Source organism: Salvelinus fontinalis, chromosome 20, assembly GCF_029448725.1.
Source record: "Salvelinus fontinalis isolate EN_2023a chromosome 20, ASM2944872v1, whole genome shotgun sequence".
NCBI classification, from domain to species: Eukaryota; Metazoa; Chordata; class Actinopteri; order Salmoniformes; family Salmonidae; genus Salvelinus; species Salvelinus fontinalis.
The window spans coordinates 22,298,631-22,318,733 of NC_074684.1; the positions used below are offsets into that span (position 1 = coordinate 22,298,631).

Below are 20,103 nucleotides of genomic sequence, written 5' to 3' on the forward strand. Positions count from 1 at the left end.
ACAATACATATAAGGTTGTGCATACATCCATTGAACTCTATGCTAGTCATCGTATTTCTAGGTATGCATACATCCATAGAACTATATACTAGTCATTCTATTTCTAGGTATGCATACATCACACCTAGAGGAGACAGCTTTGCGTTGACTGACACCAAACCTGAACATCGTAGACTACAGACTTTTTCTCTTCCACTCTAGCTAGAATATTGAGCAGCCTGAGAGGCTAAACTATATTCCACTAGCTGCTGCACAACCTTATGAGAGCAGTAAATGCTCCATCATCACCCACAATAGTGTGAGAGGCTGACCAGAGCTGGCCAGCAGGGCGTATCAGAGAGAGAAGTGGTTCACCTTTTCATTTGGACTGAGACGACGGAAGCCCAAACCCAGTCTCGCCTAGGCTTGTAATCATGGCAATAGCATTAGAATGAGTTTGAGAGTATGGAACTATGCAGGTATCGAACACCACTCACTCAGTCTGTCTCTCTGTTGCCCTCTCTCCTCCACTCTTGTGGCCAGACATTTCATTAGAAATGCCAGAAATGTAAGTTGTTTTCCTCCATCCCTGGGAGGGGGAGCTGTGCGGTGTAGCCTGCCTGGAGGTATTTCCTGAGGAAAGGGCAGCTCCATTAGAGAGATCCTGAGAGGCGAGTTCCTCCTAAACCACCAGGTCATCTGAGGGAAATGAGGCGAAAGGGGGCCTGGTGGTCTGACAAGGTTGTCATTGGGACTCAGCTCCAATCTGTCCTAACGAGGTTAGCAAAGGCTATGTGTGTGAGAGAGACATGCTTTGCTTTATCTTGGCCAGGTCGCAGTTGTAAATGAGAACTTGTTCTCAACTAGCCTGGTTAAATAAAGGTGAAAAAAATTAAATAATAAAACATCCCGTATGAGACGGAGTAAAGAACAAATGGCAAGAGAGAAAAGGAGTGCCCTCTTTCCCAGGGCACAGTGGCTACATAAAAGCAAGCAGAAAGACAGACAGAGAGGAGTGCAGACAGGCAGCAACAAGCAGGACAACAATGCCATTAGGCCATAGCAAGAAACCAATCAAGGTTTCTCTCACAATATGGATGCAGCGTAGAACACACTGAAATGAGAATTGTATCACAGATACAAATAAGGCAACTAGCACTGATTTTCTGTGTGTGTGTCTTTGTTCTGAGTCATTCCCCCATCTTTTCTCCTCCAGTGGCTGCTAACTGCACTGTGAAGGACAGGCATACCGATCAGCTCTAGCTGGGTACAATCCCCCCCTCTTACCACCACCCCACCCCTCTCCGCCATGCTGCCTTTTAAAATCCCAAAGCCATTATGTAGCCCTGTCGGGGTTGTCAGAGGCTCTGGGCTCACAGTTTGTGCTGGTGGAACAAAAGACAGCCCCTTTTTCCATGGAAAATACAGTATTCACACGGCCAGCCAGCGGCCAAACGAGCACACGCTTCTCGCACCCAGCTGTGCTCACGAGGGGTGGCGACGTCAGTCATCACCCAACAAGCATCTGACCTCTTACAACAAACCTATTCACCCCTCTCATTCCCTTTGCCATCCCTCTATTTTCCCTCTCTCACTCCCCCTCACCCCCTAGCTAGAAGTAGGGCAAACAGGCTCTCAGAACAAGGCAATCTCTCTGACTGCAGTGTTTCAGAGAGAAAGGGCTGCATAGAGTTGGAGACAGAGAAAGAATGCAGACAGAAAATCCTGCCAAATCAAAAAAATACATCCCAATTTAACCTAGCTTTGCCAGACTGGCCAGACCTTTGGACCAACTCATAAAAATGTCTTGAGAAATGAAAAATGAATTGGTTGGCAGCATGGGAGCTGCCAGTGCTGAGAGTGCTGCAATGTCCATTGTTGGAGAGGCTGTTAACGCACAGCAGCTCTAGAAAGAGAAACTGTCACTTTGACAGACAGCCCCAAGTCCACATCTACACACTAATTACAGAGACAGGAGCACGCACATTTATGGCATGTGCACGGTGTTGGACTGTAAACTCCTCCGCAACGCCAAGATGAGACCTAAAGTGTAAATACAAGTACACATGCACACATAATCACATACTTACCCACACACACACAATACAAACATAATTATGGACACACACACACACACACAATACAATTATGAGCCCCTTTATTTCTCCTATAGATCTGATTTAGAGTCCCAGCCACATGCAAACCATAAGACAGACAGACACACACTTACTGATCTTCTCCTCCGCTCGTGAGAAGGGAAAGCAACACAACTGCCCCATGGCCGATCCTCTCCGCTCCCTATATCTCTTTTCCTCTCTCTATCACCCCCTACTCTATTCCGTTGCAAACGGATGAGTGGTAAAATCCAGCACAGCTTCCACACCGCCTGAGATGGAGTGAGTGAATGAGGGTGTAAACGAGAGGCTGAATACTGTGCTCGCTCTGTGATGAAGAGGGGAGGAGTGTGAGAGTCCGGACAACGTGACCGGGAAGATTTTAATTTACTGGCAATTTGAGAAATTTACCGGACCCATATGCATTGGATGAGTAACCCATTAGGGCATCCACCCACGGTGCTCAGAATAACAGAAATCATACTTAGATTATGGTAATGCTTCTTAACAGAACATGCAACTCCTGTAATGAAGCAGCCAATAAAACATCATTTTCAAACATTTGCCAAAATGAAATTTGCTGTAAATCACTATTCTAAACAGCACACCTGATAGCGGTTCCGTAAAAACAAGGACACTTCTAAGTGACCCCAAACTTTTGAACGGTAGTGTACATTTGGCAAATGTATTTCCATGTACTTCCCTATTGGACCCACCCCTATGCCATTTCGCTCCTGTTCTATGGGTTTTCATATCAACTTTCTTTCGTTATCCAGAGCCAAAGGCACAATTCCAGTCATATTAGTAACCCATCCTAGTTGTTGCATCTTTAGACTCCCCCTCTTTCAAGTTCCTAACAGAGATTTTAATCTGAGCCTGTAATTGAACCCACAAATGCTGGTGCTCCAGATACTCAACTAGTTTAAAGAAGGTCAGTTTTATTGCTTCTTTAATCAGACAACAGTTTTCAGCTGTGCTAACATAATTGCAAAAGGGTTTTCTAATGATCAATTAGCCTTTAAAATGCTCAACTTGGATTAGCTAACACAACATGCCATTGGAACACAGGAGTGATGGTTGCTGATAATTGGCCTCTGTACACATATGTAGATATTCCATAAAAAAATCTGCGGGTTTCCAGCTACATTAGTCATTTACAACATTAACAATGTCTACACTGTATTTTTGATCAATTTTATGTTATTTTAATGGACAATTTTTTTGATTTTCTTTCAAAAACAGGGACATTTCTAAGTGACCCCAAACTTTTGAATGGTAGTGTATATAATGAATCCCGTCTATACAGAAATAAATAAAATACTTCAAAATACTTCACCAGAAAGCCTGACATAGCCCCAGAGGAATTGAGGATCATTACCTTCATTTAAAAAAATTCTGTTGATTGTTTCAAATCGCAAGCTTGTAGGCCTATGACTATTTGGGAAGCCCTCAATTTGGGCAGCACGCGTGGCAATAGGCCTATGTCTATTCAGGAAGCCTGCGTGGCAATAGGCCTATGTCTATTCAGGAAGCCTGCGTGGCAATAGGCCTATGTCTATTCAGGAAGCCTGCGTGGCAATAAACCTATGTCTATTCAGGAAGCCTGCGTGGCAATAGGCCTATGTCTATTCAGGAAGCCTGCATGGCAATAGGCCTATGTCTATTCAGGAAGCCTGCGTGGCAATAGGCTATGTCTATTCAGGAAGCCTGCGTGGCAATAGGCCTATGTCTATTCAGGAAGCCTGCGTGGCAATAGACCTATGTCTATTCAGGAAGCCTGCGTGGCAATAGGCCTATGTCTATTCAGGAAGCCTGCGTGGCAATAGGCTATGTCTATTCAGGAAGCCTGCGTGACAATAGGCCTATGTCTATTCAGGAAGCCTGCGTGGCAATAGGCCTATGTCTATTCAGGAAGCCTGCGTGGCAATAGGCCTATGTCTATTCAGGAAGCCTGCGTGGCAATAGGCCTATGTCTATTCAGGAAGCCTGCGTGGCAATAGACCTATGTCTATTCAGGAAGCCTGCGTGGCAATAGGCCTATGTCTATTCAGGAAGCCTGCGTGGCAATAGGCTTATGTCTATTCAGGAAGCCTGCGTGGCAATAGGCCTATGTCTATTCAGGAAGCCTGCGTGGCAATAGGCCTATGTCTATTCAGGAAGCCAGCGTGGCAATAGGCCTATGTCTATTCAGGAAGCCTGCGTGGCAATAGGCCTATGTCTATTCAGGAAGCCTGCGTGGCAATAGGCTATTTCTATTCAGGAAGCCTGCGTGGCAATAGGCCTATGTCTATTCAGGAAGCCTGCGTGGCAATAGGCCTATGTCTATTCAGGAAGCCTGCGTGGCAATAGGCCTATGTCTATTCAGGAAGCCAGCGTGGCAATAGGCCTATGTCTATTCAGGAAGCCTGCGTGGCAATAGGCCTATGTCTATTCAGGAAGCCTGCGTGGCAATAGGCTATGTCTATTCAGGAAGCCTGCGTGGCAATAGGCCTATGTCTATTCAGGAAGCCTGCGTGGCAATAGGCCTATGTCTATTCAGGAAGCCTGCGTGGCAATAGACCTATGTCTATTCAGGAAGCCTGCGTGGCAATAGGCCTATGTCTATTCAGGAAGCCTGCGTGGCAATAGGCTATGTCTATTCAGGAAGCCTGCGTGGCAATAGGCCTAGCTGATTATTGAGTTGCGGTCGTCAGTGAAAAGCATCTAAAATATGTCTGAAGATAACGTGTCTCCAGTATAATTTAAAATGTTGAGACAAGGGGAGGGGTGTTTGGCGAAGATATAGGTGAGTCTCTCTCCAGAATGGCTCAGCTGTCTTCTGCCAATTCGTGCGCTTACACTGTGTGAATTGTTCACCCTTTAATATACATTTTTTTATAATTACCCATTACGTACAGTGAGTGTACAAAACCTTAAGAACACCTGCTCTTTCCATGATATAGACCAGGTGAATCCAGGTGAAAGCTGTGATCCCTTATTGATGTCACTTGTTAAATCCACTTCAATCAGTGTAGATGAAGGGGAGGAGACAGGTTAAAGAAAGACTTAAGCTTTTTGACAATTGAGACATGGATTGTGTGTGTGTGTGTGTGTGTGTGTGTGTGTGTGTGTGTGTGTGTGTGTGTGTGTGTGTGTGTGTGTGTGTGTGTGTGTGTGTGTGCCTAATGTTTTGTACACTCAGTGTATTTCAAAACTATAGTTCCTCACACTAAGCAATTTGAAAAATCTTTCCAACAATCTCCCCCTTGATAATCACCAATCCTCAGCGTGAAAGAGCAATGGAAGTTATAGGCCTACTCCTGCATTGGTTTACAGGCTATGATTTCCATGCGATCATTTCTTTAGCCGCCAATGGATCACGGTGTATCAATGTGTGCTAACGGCAGAGGCTGGTGATCTCGCAATAGTAAAAAAAATATATGTTTATGATTAACCACACAGACAATGATTTTGAAAAATGAAAACGTTATTATTGAAATTATGTTCATCCACGAAAATGCACATTTGAAAATCAGAACTGGCACGCAGAATGGTACGGTAGGATACATTGTAAGCTTCCCGACATTCACGCACCAGCTATGAAGTCTTTATAAAATAATTGCCTCCCGTTTCCGTGGTAGGATTTAGCATATAGGCTACTTTGAAGCGAGGTAAGACATGCCTCATAATATGAAATAAAACATTCAGATTTTAAACCATTAAGTATATTTTCAAAATGCATACTGCCTTCAGCTCACATTGTAAAGTGGTGGGTGACACACTGATAGCCTGTTGCCTGCAGTTGAATGGTGAATGGGAGGCGAGCTTCAATTACCAGTTGAGAAATAAAAATAGTATCTCTTTTTAATCGTGCACCAAAACTGTTTTACACACACATGGCTGCAAGCTTTGTTGCTCGGCATACGGGAGCCTAAGTCCCTCCGAACTGTGATTGTCATTGATGGGACTATGCTGTACTCTTAAACTGTGATTGGAAGAGATTTAGTTGGAGACAATCTATTATGGAGGACCAGCAGCTGTCTGAGTGATGAGTTGTGACCAATCCTTCTAGATGCTGGATTAAACCCGAGTCAGGCCGTTAAGGATGTGTGATGGCATTGTAACAGGCCATTGATGGACCACATACACGGCAGCATTTGTCCTCAGCTGGCTGAGAGGGCCAGCAGTCTCCAGCTCCCAACAACAGTAACCACACAGCTGCTTCTACTCTAAAAACACACTAAATGCACAGATTCACTCACACACACGTGTAGGCAAAATTGACACATGACTGGATGTTCATGATGAGCTAGGGCAGTTTCCCAACGCCAGTCCTACAGTAACCCCAACAGTACACCTTTTGTTGTAGCCATGGACAAGCACACCTGATTCAACTTGTCAACTAATCATCAAGAGAAAGAAAAGGTTTCTGGCCAAGAACAAAGCTTTTAACAGATTAAATGATCACTCTAAACCAACTATTTGACAATTCTTCTAAAGATTCAATTACAACATTACAATTACTCAGTGGAAAACAGAGAGAGCTAGAGAGGTTTGGAGCCACATGGATAGAACATGTGAAAAATGCTCCAAACATTTCATGTATTTACAGCAGAGAAATGTTGCCAGGAAAAATATATCAAAACGAATTTGAGAGAGAATGGCATTGCAAGCATTGCAAGCTGTTCACCTTAGAGGAAGACATCCCTAAAATCTGTGAATTCTCAGAGATTATATATAGAATCACCCCCACCCGAAACTTACTGACGAGCAGCAAGGTTTGATCGAGGAGGAACTACTTAATAACATTGAATCATTCAAAAATAGGGAAGTCACCAGGTTGATGGAATTCCAATTGAGGTATATAAAATGTTCTTTACAGAAACCCCTACTATCCGGCACCCACCACGAGGGAAAATTTTCATTATTAAAGAAACATGCAAAAGTTCAATATAAAGAGCCAATTAAACTGAAAAACTGGAGACCCATCACGTTACTTGTTTGTGACGACTGTATACTGTCGAAAATGAATTTCCTTAAAAGTTAGAAAAGTGATACAAAATATAATCCGCCATGATCAAAACGGTTTCTTGGCAGGGAGATTCATAGGAGACAGTATCAGAATGTCTTGAAATTATGTATTATTATGATAAAGCAAATGAACCGGTCCTTATATTTATTGCAGATTTTAAAAAGGCATTTGATAAGATCAGATGGGACTTCTTATATGAATGTCTGAAACACTTTAACTTTGGCGAGTACCTCATAAATAGGGTAAAGATATTATACCAGGAGTCTGCAAGCAAAATAATAAATAATAGGTACATCTCAGATAGTTTAAAACTGTCAAGAGCAGTGAGACAGGGTTAGCCTCTCTTCCCTTATCTATTTTTAATTGGAATTGAAATATTAGCTATAAAAGGTGGCAAATAATAGAGATCGAAGGATTAGACATGTATGGTTTTATGACCAAGATTTCTACCTATGCAGAGGATACCACCTTCCATCTCCGTCCTCAAGCTGCCTCCACAAGTGCCCTCACCAAAGATTTAGACTGGGGTCTTTAAAAAAAAAATCCAACTTGGTATTACCACGTAGTGTGCCAACTACATGGACAGACGGGACAGTAAATAAATGTTCTTGGAATACATTATGCCTGAATGCATGAACGACCTACATTTTGAAGCGAAATGTAAAAAGATTGCCATTCCATGGTTAATATTTTGTCAACCATCTTTCCATACACTGAAAAGTAATATTAATACATTATTTAGCTGTCTCAATTCAATTATCTTATGTCTCTCCCGTCGCAAGATAATTTTTTCAAACAATATGAAGCAGAAAATATGTACATTTATATGGAACAATAAACCAGAGAAAATGTTAAGAAAACATATGTATAAATAATTAAGAGGGTGGACTAAGACTGACTAATTTAAAGGCCCTGGTTGCAACCTTGAAGGCGTTCTGGATACAGAACGGGGGTACTGGAGGGGTACTGGAGGACTGGAATTGGGCTAGGGGCTATTTAATCTTCAAAACCAGAAGAATAAAAAAAGATTGCTGAAGCAGGTCTACGCTTACTAAACTAACAGCGATAAAAATAAAGATTTTTAAAGCAATTGAATCTACACTACATGGTACTATAAAATAGGCCTAATAAACAGAATATTTAAAAATGGACACAGCGGCATCGCTCAAATATAAGATAACTGTGTAACCATGAATGAGGCCTCTAAAATATAAGACCGCCTTCCAGCAATACTGCTGCCTCCACGGCCCACACTGCCAACCCATAATGTGAGCAAAGTTAAAAGGAACAGAGCTTAATATTGGTTTTCAGATAACTCTTTCACTGAGTCTCTAGTGCAGGGCTCGCCAACCCTGTTCCTGGAGAGCCACCGTCCTGTAGGTTCCTAATCTAGCACGCTGATTCTAATAATTAGGTGGTTGATAAAACTGACTCAGGAGCGAAAACCTACAGGAGGGTAGCTCTCCAGGAATAGGGTTGGAGAGCCCTGATCTACTGACTCAGACATGGAGCCCAGCCCTACCTTGGACATGGAAATGACTTCATATTCACAATTTTATGTTACAGCCTGAATTTAAAATGTATTCAATTTACAGTTTAGTCACTGGTCTACACACACACACTCACACACACACACAAAATACCCTATAATGTTAAAGTGGAATAATTTCTTTGTCATTTTAAACAAATGAAAAGCTGAAGTGTCTTGAGTCAATAAGTATTCAACCCCTTTGTTAAGGAAAGCCTAAATAAGTTCAGGAGTAACAATTTGCTTAACAAGTCACATAAGTTGTCATGAACTCCATCTGTGTGCAGTGTTTAACATGATTTTTTAAATGACTACCTCATCTCTGTACCCGACACATACGATTATCTGTAAGGTCTTTCAGTTGAGCAGTGAATTTAAAACTGTCAACCACAAAAAACAGGGAGGTTTTCCAATGCCTTGCAAAGGGCAACTATTGGTAGAGGAGTCAAAATAAAAAAATCTGACATTGAATATCCCTTTGAGCATGGTAAAGTTATTAATTACACCTTAGATGGTGTATCAACACACCCAATCACTACAAAGATACAACGGTCCTTCATAACTCAGTTGCAGACAATGCAACAGTAGTGGGCTTGATTACCAACAACGACGAGACAGCCTATAGGGAGGAGGTGAGGGACCTGGGAGTGTGGTGCCAGGAAAATAACCTCTCACCCAACGTCAACAAAACAAAGATGATCGTGGACTTCAGGAAACAGCAGCGGGAGCACCCCCCTATCCACATCGACGTGACCGCAGTTGAGAAGGTGGAAAGCTTCAAGATCCTCGGCGTACACATCACTGACAAACTGAAATGGTCCACCCACAGAGACAGTGTGTTGAAGAAGGTGCAACAGCGCTTCTTCAACCTCAGGAGGCTGAAGAAATTTGGCTTGGCACCTAAAACCCACAAACTTTAACAAATGCAGAAATGAGAGCATCCTGTCGGGCTGTATCACTGCTGGTACGTCAATTGCACCACCCTCAACCACAAGGCTCTCCAAAGGGTGGTGCGGTCTGCCCTAAGGCATCACCGGGGAAAAACTATTTGCCCTCCAGGACACCTACAGCACCCGATGTCACCGGAAGGCCAAAAAGATCATCAAGGACAACATCCACCAGAGCCACTGCCTGTTCACCCCGCTATCATCCAGAAGGTGAGGTCAGTGCAAGCGCATCAAAGCTGTTTTTCAGTCGATCTCAAGGCCATCAGACTGTTAAATAGTCATCACTAGCACATTAGAGGCTGCTGCCTATATACATAGACTTGAAATCACTAGTCACGTGAATAATGCCATTTTAATCATGTTTACATCTTGAATTACTCATCTCATATGTATATACTGTATCTTAGTCTATGCCGCTCTGACATTGCTCATCCAAATATTTACACTGCTGGTCAAAAGTTTAAGAACACATACTCATTCAAGGGTTTCTTTATTTTTACTATTTTCTACATTGTAGAATAATAGTGAAGACATCAAAACTATGAAATAACACATATGGAATCATGTAGTAACCAAAAAAGTGTTAAACAAATCAAAATATATTCTATATTTGAGATTCTTCAAATAGCCACCCTTTGCCTTGATGACAGCTTTGCACACGCTTGACATTCTCACAACCAGTTTCATGAGGTAGTCACCTGGAATGCATTTCAATTAACAGGTATGCCTTGTTAAAAGTTCATTTGTGGAATTTATTTCCTTCTTAATGTGTTTGAGCCAATCAGTTGTGTTGTGACAAGGTAGGGGAGGTATACAGAACATAGCCCTATTTGGTAAAAGACCAAGTCAATATTATGGCGAGAACAGCTCAAATAAGCAAAGAGAAATGACAGTCCATCATTACTTTAAGACATGAAGGTCAGTAAATCCAGAAAATTAAGAACTTTGAAAGGTTCTTCAAGTGCAGTCGCAAAAACCATCAAGAGCTGTGATGAAACTGGCTCTGAGGATCACAGGAATGGAAGACCCCGAGTTACTTCTGCTGCAGAGGATACGTTCATTAGAGTTACCAGCCTCAGAAATTGCAGCCCAAATAAACACTTCAGAGTTTAACAAGTAACAGACACATCTCAACATCAACTGTTCAGAGGAGACTGCGTGAATCAGGCCTTCATGGTCAAATCGCTGCAAATAAACCATTACTAATGGAAACTAATAAGAAGAGACTTGCGTGGGCCAAGAAACACGAGCAATGGACATTAGACCAGTGGAAATCTGTCCTTTGGTCTGGAGTCCAAATTGGAGATTTTTGGTTCCAACCGCAGTGTCTTTGTGATACGCCATCCCATCTGGTTCAGGCTTAGTGGGACTATCATTTGTTTTTCAACAGGACAATGACCCAACACACATCCAGGCTGTGTAAGGGCTATTTGACCAAGTAGGAGAGTGGTGGAGTGCTGCATCAGATGACCTGGCCTCCCCAATCCCCCAACCAAATTGAGATGGTTTGGGATAAGTCAGACCGCAGAGTGAAGGAAAAGCAGCCAACAAGTGTTCAGCATATGTGGGAACTCCAAACCGCAACTTGTCAGTGAAGAGCTCTTTTTGCCAGTCCTGTCTGGTCCAGCGACGGTGGGTTTGTGCCCATAGGCGACATTGTTGCCGGTGATGTCTGGTGAGGACCTGCCTTACAACAGGCCTACAAGCCCTCAGTCCAGCCTCTCTCAGCGTATTGCGGACAGTCTGAGCACTGATGGAGGGATTTTATTTATTTATTTCACCTTTATTTAACCAGGTAGGCAAGTTGAGAACACGTTCTCATTTACAATTGCGACCTGGCCAAGATAAAGCAAAGCAGTTCGACACATACAGCAACACAGAGTTACACATGGAGTAAAACAAACATATAGTCAATAATACAGTAGAAGAATAAGTCTATATACAATGTGAGCAAGTGAGGTGAGATAAGGGAGGTGAAGGCAAAAAAAAGGCCATGGTGGCGATGTAAATACAATATAGCAAGTAAAACACTGGAATGGTTGATTTGCAGTGGAAGAATGTGCAAAGTAGCGATATAAATAATGGGTGCATTCCTTGTGTGACTCTGGCAGTTGTTGTTGCCATCTTGTACCTGTCCCGCAGGTGTGATGTTCGGATATACCGATCCTGTGCAGGTGTTGTTACACGTGGTCGGCCACTGCGAGGACGATCAGCTGTCCGGTGAGTAATCGCAGCTCTTTTCAGTCATAAGAGACGGTAGCAGCAACATTATGTACAAAACAAGTTACAAACCACGCGAAAAAAAACAATAGCATGGTTGGTTAAGAGCCGATAAGACGTCAATCATCCCCTCTGGCGCCATCATGATGGGTATGTTTGTAATCGTTAAGGACTGGGGAGAGTTTTTCAGGATAAAAAAAACAAAATGGAGCTAAGCACAGGCAAATTCCGAGATGAAATCCTGGTTCAGTCTGGTTTCCACTAGACACTAGGAGATTAATTCACCTTTCAGCAGGACAACAACCTAAAACACAAGGCCAAATCTACACTGGTTGCTTACCAAGAAGACAGTGAATGTCCTCTTTCCATGGTTAAATGCGGTGGTTCGCGCTTTCAGTTTTGTGCGAATGCCGCCATCCATCCCCAGTTTCTGGTTAGGGTATGTGACCAATACAATGTGATGTTACTGAGTGGCCGAGTTAGTTTTGACTTAAATATGCTTGAAAATCTAAATCGCAAGACCTGAAAATGGTGGTCTAGCAATCAACAACCAATGTGACAGACTTTGAATAATTTTGAAAAGAATTGGAAAATGTTGCACAATCCAGGTGTGGAAATCTCTTAGAGACTTACCCAGAAAAACTCACAGCTGTAAATCACTACCAAACGTGATTTTACAAAGTATTGACTCAGGTGTGAATACTTATGTAAATTAGATATTTCTGTATTTCACTTTCAATTAATTTGCAAAAACATGGTTTTCACCTTGTCAAATATCAATTTTGAATTTGACCTAGAACACAACAGAATGTGGAATACGTCAAGGGTTATGAATACTTTCTGAAGGCACATAAGCAGATGCACACTAAAGATGAGGCCCTTCCTATCACCTTTCTAAATATGACTAGTGTTATTCATCACTGTGCCATCAATCATGGCTTACTCACTACACAACATAGATTATGTTTCTAGTTGCTACCCATGACAAACATCCAAGGTACAATATCAGCTGGCCAAGCCTAAATACCACACACACTTACTCACAGTCGAGGCAATTATCATTAAAACACACTTGGGCCTATATAAATATCAACTTACAGTGTATAGTCAAATCTGTCTGAAATGCAAGGCAAATGATTTAGGCAGCACAATTAATAAATATTACCACAATATATCAATACATTCACAGTGCTCATTTGAACAAATGTACTAATGCCTCCAACTTGAGCAAGAGGACTGTCCAATTTGCCTATTGCACGCGATGAAAACATCCTGTATCTCCTAGACATAGTTCAGCAGGACAGCTCAAATGCGATTCACTCTCTTTTAACCAATGAGTCCTGAAGGAATTGAGCATGTGCACCCCTGCCTGGAGATCCTCCTACATCCCCTGCCTGGAGATCCTCCTACAGCCCCTGCCTGGAGATCCTCCTACATCCCCTGCCTGGAGATCCTCCTACATCCCCTACCTGGAGATCCTCCTACATCCCCTGCCTGGAGATCCTCCTACATCCCCTGCCTGGAGATCCTCCTACATCCCCTACCTGGAGATCCTCCTACATCCCCTGCCTGGAGATCCTCCTACATCCCCTGCCTGGAGATCCTCCTACATCCCCTGCCTGGAGATCCTCCTACATCCCCTGCCTGGAGATCCTCCTACATCCCCTGCCTGGAGATCCTCCTACATCCCCTACCTGGAGATCCTCCTACATCCCCTGCCTGGAGATCCTCCTACATCCCCTGCCGGGAGATCCTCCTACATCCCCTGCCTGGAGATCCTCCTACATCCCCTACCTGGAGATCCTCCTACATCCCCTGCCTGGAGATCCTCCTACATCCCCTGCCTGGAGATCCTCCTACATCCCCTGCCTGGAGATCCTCCTACATCCCCTGCCTGGAGATCCTCCTACATCCCCTGCCTGGAGATCCTCCTACATCCCCTGCCTGGAGATCCTCCTACATCCCCTGCCTGGAGATCCTCCTACATCCACTGCCTGGAGATCCTCCTACATCCCCTACCTGGAGATCCTCCTACATCCCCTGCCTGGAGATCCTCCTACATTTACAAAAACAACACTGTTACGCTACACCACCACCATGCTACAGCAATGTCCAGCTCACAAAATCCTAGTTGATGTGTTCTGCAGCAGAGGGGGAACATCCTAACTTTGTCAGGACCTGGTTACGAACTCGGGTCTCCGGTGAGAGAAACAGTCACTTAGCTAACTGAGCCACTAATAGTCGGCAGAACCCAGAAGATGAGGCAGACACAGCAGTACTTGAGACGGTGTTTTAATAAAGTAAAAAGGAAAGTACTTAAGGCAAAAATATAAATCCACAATGTCAAAAGTAAATCCAAGAGAAAAAAGGTATATCCTCCAAGTCACAAGGTAAATCCACAAAAGTGGTAAGTACAGCAGGGAAAAAAAACTCAAAAGAAAACTCAAAAAATAAATGAGAACAAAAACAGAGTACCTCAAGAGAATCCAACTGGAGTAACAAAAGTTCACAGCATGGCTGGGGCTGGGTGCTAACATTCAAACACAGAGCAAAGAACTGAGGAAAACTAAGGGTTTAAATACACACAAGGGAAACGAGGCGCAGGTCAAAATAATAACTGGAAATAAGGGAAAACAAAAGGGTCAAAAAAGCCCAATGGGTGCATCTAGTGACCAAAACCGGAACAATCCTGGCCAAATCCTGACAATCTATAGGACTGTTAAAAATGGCCAGCTTCATTGAGCTGATTTTAGCCATGCCTTCTGGTTAGTTCTAATCGGGCAGCTTAGTCTCCCATTCAGAGGACCCCCACTTTTGTTGGTGTCTTATTTGTCAATGTCACACAAAATAATTATCACCACATCTCGTTCAGCCTGTCAGCAGCCTTGATTCCCGGGATTTCAGTTTGTTAGTCTATGACCACAACACGCTTTGTAGTCAGAAACATGCTTTGTAGTCAGAAACATGAATTTTACATAATTATGACATAACATTGAAGGTTGTGCAATGTAACACCAATATTTAGACTTAGGGTTGCCACCCGTTCGATAAAATATGGAACTGTTCCGTATTTCACTGAATGAATAAAACGTTTTGTTTTCGAAATTATAGTTTCCGGATTTGACCATATTAATGACCAAAGGCTCGTATTTCTGTGTTTATTATATTATAATTAAGTCTATGATTTGATTGAGCAGTCTGACTGAGCGCTGGTAGGCAGCAGCAGGCTCATAAGCATTCATTCAAACTTTACCTCGTTTGCCAGCAGCTCTTAGCGCTGTGCTTCAAGCATTGCTGTTTATGACTTCAAGCCTATCAACTCCTGAGATTAGGCTGGCAATACTAAAGTGCCTATTAGAACATCCAATAGTCAAAGGTATATGAAATACAAATGGTATAGAGAGAAAGTCAACGCATCACAATTCATATAATAACCACAACCTATAACTTCTTAACTGGGAATATTGAACCACCAGCTTTCATATGTACTGAGCAAGGAACTTAAATGTTAGTTTTTTTTACATGGCACATATTGCACTTTTACTTTCTTCAACACTGTTTTTGCGTTATTAAAACCAAATTGAGCATGTTTCATTATTTATTTGAGACTAAATGTATTTTATTCATGTATTATATTAATTTAAAATTAAGTTCTTCATTGTTCATTCGGTATTGTTGTAATTGTCATTATTACAAAAAAATAAATAATCGTCCTCGGCTAATTTTGGTCCTCCAATAATTGGTATCGGCGTTGAAAAATCATAATCGGTCGACTTCTAGTTCTCACTAGACATGAGTCTCAGTTATCTGAACCATGAGCGGTCAGATGTGTGTGAATGTGTACATCTTCCATTAAACTCCCCTTATCCTTGTTCTGACCAGGCATTCTGTAGTGGTTGCTACTGGCCTTAAGCCAGCACCTAAGATTTCTTATTACATTCATGGTCTTTCGATTCTCTACAACCCTACCCTTATTTCTCAAGAACCCACCAGTAGCACACCTCTCGCCAAGTTCACCCACACTACCTTCTGCTAGTCTGCTGACGAAATGTAAAATCAAATGTATTCTTCACATACAGTTTACAGCAGGTGTAAAAGATAAGCATTTTGCCCTATGTGTTAACTAGCTCCCTCAACAATGCAGTACGATTAAGCAATAAGGCATCTCAGGGGTTTGTGGTAAATGGCCATTATACTATGGCTAAGGGCTGGTCCTGGATACAGCCCTTAGCCGTGCTATATTGGCCATATACCACAAACCCGAGATGCCTTATTGCTATTATAAACTGGTTACCAACGTAATTACAAGAGTAAAAATAAACGTTTTGTCATACCCGTGTTATACAACAGCTTTCAGCCTATCAGCATTCAGGGCTCGAACCACCCAGTGTATAATTTAAAAAAGTTACCAGTAGCACGCCCCTCTCGCCACATTCACCCACACTACCTACCGCTAGTCCGCTGACAAAATCAAATGTACTCGTCACAGTTTACAGCAGGTGTAAAAGGTGCAGCAAAATACTTATGCGCAAGCTCCCTCAACAATACAGTACATTAAATTAATAAAATAAGAGGTAGAAGAGGAAGCATCCACTAGAGAGTAATAGACTGTATTTACATATATAAAGTGGGTAGTGGAATCAATAGTATCAATAGCATATAATATACTGAAAAATATTAAATGCAACAATTTCAAAGATTGTACTAAGTTTGAGTTCATAAAAGTAAAGCAGTCAATTGAAATCAATTGAGGCCCTAATCTATTGATATCACATGACTGGGAATACAGATATGCATTTGTTGATCAGATACCTTTCAAAAATAACAAAACATGTTAGTATCTGGTGGGCCACCATTTGCCTCATGCGACGCAACACGTCTCCTTCGCATAGAGTTGATCAGGCTGTTGATTGTGGCCTGTGGAATGTTGTCCCCCTCCTCTGCAATGGCTGTGCGAAGTTGCTGTATATTGGCGGGAACTGGAACACACTGTTGTACATGTCGATCCAGAGAATCCCAAACTTGCTTAATGATTAACATGTCTGGTGAGTTTGCAGGCCATGGGAGAACTGGGATATTTTCAGCTTACAGGAATTGCATACAGATCCTTGTGACATGTGATGGCGGCGGATAAATGGAACAACAATGGGCCTCAGGATCTCGTCACGGTATCTCTGCGCATTCAAATAGCCATCAATAAAATGCAATTGTGTTCATTGTCCGTAGCTTATGCCTGCCCATACCATAACCACACCGCCACCATGGGGCACTCTGTTCACAACATTGACATCAGCAAACTGCTCGCCCAAATCTGCCCGTTCCAGTTGAAACCGGGAATCATCCGTGAAGAGCACAATTCTCCAGCGTGCCAGTGGTCATCGAAGGTGAGCATTTGACCACTGAAGTTGGTTACGACGCCAAATTGCAGTCAGGTCAAGACCCTGGTGAGGACGACGAGTAAAACAGATGAGCTTCCCTGAGACGGTTTGACAGTTTTTGCAGAAATTCTTTGGTTGTGCAAACCCACAGCTTCATCAGCTGTCCGTAGGTGAAGAAGCCGGATATGGAGGTCCTGGGCTGGTTACATGTGATCTGCGGTTGTGAGGCCGGTTGGACATACTGCCAAATTACCTAAAAGGACGTTGGAGGTGGCATATGGCAGAGAAATTAACATTTAATTATCTGGCAACAGCTCTGGTGGACATTCCTGCAGTCAGCATGCCAATTGCACGCTCCATCAAAACTGGAGACATCCGTGGCATTGTGTTGTGACAAAACATTTTACAGTGGCCTTTTGTCTCCAGCAAAAGGTGCACCTGCGTAATGAGCATGCTGTTTAATCAGCTTCCCACACCTGTCAGGTGAATGGTATGGCACCGACAGAGATGGTCGCCTCGCTTCGAGTTCTTAGGAAACTACGCAGTAATAAAAAATACAAATAAAATATTTTTTTTATGTATAATTTCTTACATTGTTACCCCAGGAAATCTTAAGTCTTATTACATACAGCCGGGAAGAACTACTGGATATAAGAACAACTTCAACTTACCAACATTACGACCAGGAATACAACTTTCCCGAAGCGGAGACCTCTGTTTGGACCACCACCCAGGACAACGGAGGTAATTTCAGTAGGCGATCCAAAACAACGAAGCCACAGACGAAGCGGACACCTGGCCAGTCCCCGTAGACGGGAGCGGTGTGCGAAGTGCACGAGTATACTACTAGCCAATGTCCTGTCTCTTGACAACAAGGTAGACGAAATTCGAGCAAGGGTTGCCTTCCAGAGAGTCAGGTCGTAACATACTGTTTCACGGACACATGGCTCTATCAGAATATGCTGTCAGAATCAGTTCAGCCACCGGGCTTCTCCATGCATCGCACCGACAGAGATAAACACCTCTCTGGGAAAAGGCCTGGCGGTTGTGTATGCTTTATGATTAACGACTCATTGTGTAATCATAACTGAACTCAAGTCCTTCTGCTCACCCGATCTAGAATTCCTTACAATCAAGTGCCGGCAATTCTACCTCCCAAGAGAATTCTCGTCAGTTACAGTCACAGCTGTGTACATTCCCCATCAAGCAGACACCAAGAAGGCCATCAAGGAACTTCCCTGGACTATATGCAAACTGGAAACCATACATCCTGAGTCAGCATTTATTGTAGCTGGGGATTTTAACAAAGCAAATATGAGAACAAGTCTACCGAAGTCTACCGAGTACAGGTGCATCAAAGCTGGGACCGAGAGACTGCTAAACAGCAAATCACTAATGCAGAGGCTGCTGCCTACATTGAGACCCAATCGCTGGCCACTTTAATAAATGTATCACTAGTCATTTTAAACAATGCACCTTTAAATAATAATGTCTCTTTAATAATGTTTACATATCTTACATTACTCACATCACATGTATATACTGCACCTTGCCTATGCCGCTCAGCCATCGCTCATCCATATACTTATATGTCCATATTCTCATTCACCTCTTTAGATTTGTGTATTAGGTAGTTGTTGGGGAATTGTTAGATTACTTGTTAGATATTACTGCACTGTCAGAACTAGAAGCATTTCGCTACACTCACATTAACATCTGCTAACCATGTGTATGTGACAAATATAATTTTAATTTGGACCTGACAACCGCAGATCACGTGGTGTGCTGAGGAGTATTTCTGTCTGTAAAAAGCCCTTATGTGGGGGAAAACGAATTCTGATCGACTGGGCCTGGCTCCCCAGTGGGTGGGCATATGCTGCATCATACAGTATATTAATCAATAATAAGTTTAAAAAAATAGAGGTAAAAGAAAATACAGCACCATATGATTCAAATGCAACATACAGGGATGATTTATTTATTTTGAAAGTTCCATATCTTGGAAATGTGATTGCTAACAAGCAAAGCATTTTAGGACTATGTCAATTTTATTTCCCCTTTATTTAACTAGGTAGGCAAGTTGAGAACAAGTTCTCAATTACAACTGCGACCTAGCCAAGATTAAGCAAAGCGACAAAATGAAGTTACACATAAACAAACGTACAGTCAATAACACAAGAGAAAACTTTTTTTTTTACAGTGTGCAAATGTAGAGTACGGAGGTAGGCAATAAATAGGCCATAGAGACGAAATAATTACAATTTAGCATTAACACTGGAGTGATGGATGTGCAAGTAGAAATACTGGGCTGCAAAAGACCTAGAGGGTAAGTAATAATATGTGGGTGAGGTAGTTGGGGGTGCTATTTACAGATTGGCTATGTACAGGTACAGTGATCGGTAAGCTGCTCTGACAGCTGATGCTTAAAGTTAGAGACGGAGATATGAGTCTCCAGCTTCAGTGATTTTTGCAATTCGTTCCAGTTATTAGCAGCAGAGAACTGGAAGGAAAGGTGGCCAAAGGAAGTGTTGGCTTTGGGGATTACCAGTGAAATATACCTGCTGGAGCGCGTGCTACGGGTGGGTGTTGCTATGGTGACCAGTAAGCTGAGATAAGGCGGGGCATTACCTAGCATAGACTTATAGATGACCTGGAGCCAAAGTTTGGCAACCAATATGTAGTGAGGGCCAGCCAACGAGAGCGTACAGGTCGCGGTGGTGGGTAGTATATGGGGCTTTAGTAACAAAACGGATGGCACTGTGATAGACTGCATCCAATTTGCTGAGTAGAGTGTTGGAGGATATTTTGTAAATGACATCGCCGAAGTCAAGGATCGGTAGGATAGTCAGTTTTACGAGGGTATGTTTGGCAGCATGAGTGAAGGAGGCTTTGTTGCGAAATAGGAAGCCGATTCTAGATTTAATTT

General features: G+C 42.7%; 1 protein-coding gene across 1 annotated transcript in view; it reads right to left on the reverse strand.

Moving 5' to 3' along the window:
- Positions 1–20,103, reverse strand: part of LOC129817120 (A-kinase anchor protein 7-like) — a gene marked incomplete at its 5' end in the record, with an annotated part of 46,161 nt that overhangs the window by 10,480 nt on the left and 15,578 nt on the right. The gene's annotated exons all lie outside the window — the stretch shown is intronic.